The 6,000-nt window shown below is 40.1% G+C and overlaps 1 protein-coding gene across 2 annotated transcripts in view; it reads left to right on the top strand.

Moving 5' to 3' along the window:
- Window positions 1–2,074: 2,074 nt before the first annotated feature.
- The window catches only part of CSTF1 (cleavage stimulation factor subunit 1), a 109,154-nt gene continuing 105,228 nt past the window's right edge, over window positions 2,075–6,000 (top strand). Inside the window, exon 1 of one of the 2 annotated variants that reach the window (XM_069243607.1) lies at window positions 2,075–2,186. The gene's annotated coding sequence lies outside the window, so the exon portion shown is untranslated. Of the gene's footprint in view, window positions 2,187–2,210; window positions 2,332–6,000 lie in introns of those variants that run through there. The other variant, XM_069243608.1, reaches the window with a different exon arrangement.

The following is a 6,000-nucleotide window of genomic DNA, read 5'->3' as shown; positions in this document are numbered from 1 at the left end:
GGGCGCTAGGCCTACCCACACAAGTGAGGTATAATTTTTATCGGGAGACTTGGGGGAATGCTGGGTGGAAGGAAATGTGTGGCTCCTCTCAGATTCCAAAACTTTCTGTCACCGAAATGCGAGGAAAATGTATTTTTTTAGCCAAATTTTGAGGTTTGCAAAGGATTCTGGGTAACAGAACCTGGTCAGAGCCCCACAAGTCACCCCATCTTGGATTCCCCTAGGTCTCTAGTTTTTAAAAATGCATAGATTTGGTAGGTTTCCCTAGGTGCCGGCTGAGCTAGAGGCCAAAATCTACAGGTAGGCACTTTGCAAAAAACACCTCTGTTTTCTGTCAAAAAATCTGATATGTCCACGTTGTGTTTTGGGGCATTTCCTGTTGCGGGCGCTAGGCCTACCCGCACAAGTGAGGTATCATTTTTATCGGGAGACTTGGGGAAAGTCTGGGTGGAAGGAAATTGGTGGCTCCTCTCAGATTCCAGAACTTTCTGTCACCGAAATGTGAGGAAAACGTGTTTTTTTAGCCAAAGTTTGAGGTTTGCAAAAGATTCTTGGTAACAGAACCTGGTCAGAGCCACACAAGTCACCCCATCTTGGATTCCCCTAGGCGTCTAGTTTTAAAAAATGCACAGGTTTGGTAGGTTTCCCTAGGTGCCGGCTGAGCTAGAGGCCAAAATTTACAGGTAGGCACTTTGCAAAAAACACCTCTGTTTTCTGTCAAAACATGTGATGTGTCCACGTTGTGCTTTGGGGCATTTCCCGTCACAGGCGCTAGGCCTACCCACACAAGTGAGGTATCATTTTTATCGGGAGACTTGGGAGAAGATAGAATAGCAGAACAAGTGTTATTGCCCCTTGTCTTTCTCTACATTTTTTCCTTCCAAATATAAGAGAGTGTGTAAAAGAGATGTCTATTTGAGAAAGGCCCTGCAATTCACATGCTAGTATGGGCACCCCAGAATTCAGAGATGTGCAAATAACCACTGCTCCTCAACATCTTATCTTGTGCCTATTTTGGAAATACAAAGGTTTTGTTGATAACTATTTTTCACTCTTTATATTTCAGCAAATGAATTGCTGTATACCCGGTATAGAATGAAAACCCACTGCAGGGTGCAGCTCATTTATTGCCTCTGGGTACCTAGGGTTCTTGATGAACCTACAAGCCCTATGTATCCCAGCAACCAGAAGAGTCCAGCAGACGTAACGGTATATTGCGTTAAAAAATCTGACATTGCAGGAAAAAGTTACAGAGTAAAATGTAGAGAAAAATTGCTGTTTTTTTCACCTCAATTTCAATATATATTTTTTTCAGTTGTTATTTTCTGTAGGAAACCCTTGTAGGATCTACACAAATTACCGCTTGCTGAATTCAGAATTTTGTCTACTCAGAAATGTTTAGGTTTCTGGGATCCAGCATTGGTTTCACTCCCATTTCTGTCACTGACTGGAAGGAGGCTGAAAGCACAAAAAATTGTAAAAATGGGATATGTCCCAGTAAAATGCCAAAATTGTGTTGAAAAATTGGGTTTTCTGATTCAAGTCTGCCTGTTCCTGAAAGCTGGGAAGCTGGTGATTTTAGCACAGCAAACCCTTTGTTGATGCCATTTTCAGGGAAAAAAACCACAAGCCTTCTTCTGCAGCCCCTTTTTCACATTTTTTTAAAAAAAAACTAAATTTTCACTGTATTTTGGCTAATTTATTGGCCTCCTTCAGGGGAACCCTCAAATTCTGGGTACCTCTAGAATCCCTAGGATGTTGGGAAAAAAGGATGCAAATTTGGCTTGGCTAGCTTATGTGGACAAAAAGTTATTAGGGCCTAAGCTCGAACTGCCCCAAATAGCCAAAAAAAAGGCCTGGCACAGGAGGGGGGAAAGGCCTGGCAGCAAAGGGGTTAAGAAATTAGGCAAATCCCTTGCTGCAGGACCCGATGCTCGTAGTACATGGAGATCGCTTTTGGTCCGTCACTCGAAAACTAAGTTACCATTCTAGTGCTCCACCGGAGTTCGGTTGCTAGGGAAGAGAAGGGACAATGAAAGCGCCTTTGGCCCCACCCCCTAACCGAGCCCAGCGCTTTGACAGAGCGCTTTACGTCTTTTGTGTGCGCCTGGTCGCAGGTCTGACGTATGGGAGGCGGTTTGCTTGTCTGTAGGATTGGGTCCGTATTGGTGATCACGCTGTTGTTGGTGAGTACTGCTCTTCTCCGATAGTGCTCATTTCACGTGGTGATCGTGTTGTTAGGTTTCGCGGTGTTTGTTGAATGAACATCAAAGAGGATGATTTCGTTCTGCAAGGGTATAGTGGACAATACGGAAGGTTCAGGTGTCCTCCGTAAGTGCTTGGACGCCAAACATGGGGTGAAACCATTTTCTTTCTTTGTAGAGTTATATTTTTAAGAAGCCTTATTCAAACGCACACCCCACTGATGGGTCAGACTTCGCCAGTTTATTACTTATGTAGCATCTTGTCCGGTACTTCTTTTTACTTTGGAAAAATACACCAAATGTCTTTTTTTATTACTTTTGTTGGTCTCTGTTTACCTTCTCTCTGGAGTTGATTCAGTCTGTATCTCCCCAGTCCGTTTGAATGGCTAGTCTAAATGATACCGAAGGTACCACTTTAAATATATATATATATTTTTTATAAATATACACCATTACATCGGATAAGTAGAACCCTTGATTACAAAATTGACTACTCATATAATGTAGTACGTTACCCAAGAGTATTCTAATTTAATTTGTTTTTTGCTTGATCACAAGACTGTTCTTCAATTACTTTATTATGTTACATGATTTAGTGCTTATTACTGTTTTCTGCTTCACTGAAGGTTCAGGTTTAGTTAATAAAAACCAATGCATCAAACTTACAATTTTTAAAAACTTTATTATGTTACATGATTTAGTTCTTATTACTGTATTCTGCGCCAGTGAAGGGTGATTGGTGTAATTACTTGACCTTGCGCTCAATTAAGTGTACTTCAATTACTTCGTCTTGCTTTACGTCATACATCCTTTACATACATTTTACATCATAACAGTGCCTGGGCCAGTATTTCGTTACTGGTGACTGTTTCAGTGACTTAACAGTCCCTGCCAAATATTACAAAATTGAATTCCTTTTAAATAATGTACCTCTACCTGGGTTACCGAAATTATTTTTTTTCTCTTAGCCTGCGGTAGGTCTTTAAAGGTGATTACGTTTATTACATCGTTAGATTATGAAATTATAAGATGTTCTTACTTTTGTTTTGCCACTGAAAAGCATAACTTTGATTTATTCTGCATTATATCAACAGACTACATTGGTTACCTCGGACGATCACACTATTACTTCCTTAATTCAGTAATTGACCTCTCATTCACTCGCAGCACAAGTACCCAACCGGCAGTAACACAACCAGTTTAGCGTGGGTAAGAGCTTTGTAACACCTCATGATATGGCACAGATACAGGAAGCCTAGCTTTCTCAGTAGAACATGCATTAGTAACCAGACTTGTCTCTCACAGCAAAGGGAGACAGCACAGGCAGCATCACTACAGTTGTTATCACATTAATCGCAGGTTTAGAACAGGCAAAAGCTGTGGCTTTACCTGTGCACTCAGCAAAGTAATGAGAAGAAATCTACAATACACATAGTGACTTTGCACATGCAGGCTTTACAAAATGGGGAATAATTCTTCACACAGCTTGTAACCTTAAAGACACAGATGAGGCAGGCGGGGTAATAATTAGACCCAAAGTGGCATTAGCCCTAGTTCTTGTTTTGTGTGTTTGGCTTTGTCTTGCCTACCTTGTGTGGAGTTTTCTTACGTTTCTGACTTAGCTGAAAATAAAACGTGTAGCTGCATTTCTTTTAAACAAACACAAGTCCTGATAATGCGTTTTACGTCCTTACATTTGGCTCAATGTCTTCCACTGCTTTTATAGGTTTTGTTAATCAGGATACAGATCTGTACAAGTAGAAAAAAAAAGATTTCACTAAACATGTTGGTATTATTTTATTTCCTGCTTTTTATTAAAATAATTAGAAGCTCATAGATTATCGGACACCTTGCAAGACTATTGCACTTTTCTCCTAAATAAATAATTGATTGCAGTTTAACTCAGTGGAAACCAGTCAGTCACATAGGAAACAGTGTGTTTTTGAAGGACAAAGCACCAATTTTGCACTAATAGCTGGTGTGTCATGCTGTATCTTTGACTCTAGGGGCTGGGCTCCTCGGATTCCTTAAATGACTCAATGGGGGCCCCTGGATTTCAGCAATGATTCATTGGGGGATCTCCAGATTTCAATAAGTATTCACTGGGGGTCTCAAGATTCTCATAATGATTCACTTGGGGTCGTTGGGTTTTCAGAGATGATTAGTTGTGGGGTCCACGGAGGTCAAAAGTTTAAGAAACACTATTATATGCTGTACAAAAACTTGTACATCCACATAGTGCATGCTGCATTGAATATGAAAGAAAGCACATCACACTGGCTTACAAAAAATGGACCATGCTACACAGGCGAAGTCCCTTTTTTATTTTTCTTGAGCTACATATTCTTTAAATAAATAAATAAATAGAGAAATTACAGTACAGAAAAATGTATTTCCAGAGAGCATCCTAACTAATGGCGCGCACGTGTTACACCATCAAAAATGCTTAGATTAGATCGACTAGCACAATTTATTAATCATGAGTGAATTTAAAAAAAATAAAATAAGGCGCTAAATGACTCTGTTCCTCCATATTGCCAGATCGTAATGAGGTGTGGTATCCAAAACCCCCACCCTGACAGGCTCTTAATTTTTTCTTAGCTTGCTGCACCTAGGTTGATTCCATATAACTGCCAGTTCCAGCCCACAGGGGAATACAAACACCTGCCATCTGGATAAGAGATTTGGAGCCAAGCTGAAGCCATCCAAATCTTGCAAAGCAACATCTAACATCTGTCTTTGAAGACAATTAGTGTGGAAACTTTATGCCAGTATTTAAATGATGTCACAAACTGCAAAGATATGTACGGTATCTGCCCCAGGCTTGCTGCAGCAAAAAAAAAAAATCTCACCTCTACAGCTTATAATTTATATAATATGGATCATATAGGATTTTAAATGATTGAATCTTCAGTTTGGATACTTTTAAAGTGTGCTGGGCAAGAGATTAGTGACCTTTATTTCTGCAATAGAGACATTGGATTGCAAGCTATGTGACCACCTAGCGTACAGGGTCTTGAATTTATTAGTAATATTCCTCTGGTGCCCCAGAATTGAATAAAAGGTATAGATGTAGCAGAGTCTTGATATTTTAAGAAAGCTCTGTAAAATTCATTATTATCCATACTAGTTTTGTTAGGAGAGAGACGTAGTAGAAAATCCCTTAATTGTAAATAACAAAAATCCTATTTTGGGGAGTGGATGAGCCCTACTTATGTCCTGAAGAGAGAGGAGGACTCTCTTCCTAGAGAACTGGCCAAGCATCCAAAGTTTGGATCAGTACCTTAGGTAGCTGTCTTGAAATGAATAGGGGAGGCTAGGATTTCGACCAACGATGTGAACTGATGGAACAACGGGATATGACAGATAGCTCGAATGTCCTACCAGACCTTGTGATATACCAATAGTCTTAAATCGTGTATGTTTGAAATAGGCTGTATCAATCAAATCTTTACTAGGTAGAATCATTTATGGTAAAATCTGTTACTCTAGGAATAAGCCAGCAAGCTCTGGTTCCCCTGCCCCAACCACCCTAGAGAGCTGGCAGTGAAGTAATTCCCAAGAGATGGAAGTGCGAGCCCACCCTCGCAACAAGGCAGTTGTAGAAATACTATGACACAATGGGGATTTATAAATTGCCATAGAAATCATTGTCAGCTACTTTCAACTCTTCTGAAGAAACTCTTGTGAAGATATAGGGGAATAGACCTAAACAGGTAAAGGTAACGTGGCAAGATAACCATCTTGATAAGGTTACATCTGCCTATTTGACCTCGATGTGGTCTATCCCATTTTC

The sequence above is a fragment of the Pleurodeles waltl genome, chromosome 7 (assembly GCF_031143425.1).
Source record: "Pleurodeles waltl isolate 20211129_DDA chromosome 7, aPleWal1.hap1.20221129, whole genome shotgun sequence".
Lineage (NCBI taxonomy): Eukaryota > Metazoa > Chordata > Amphibia > Caudata > Salamandridae > Pleurodeles > Pleurodeles waltl.
This window is presented reverse-complemented; position numbering and strand designations above follow the sequence as displayed.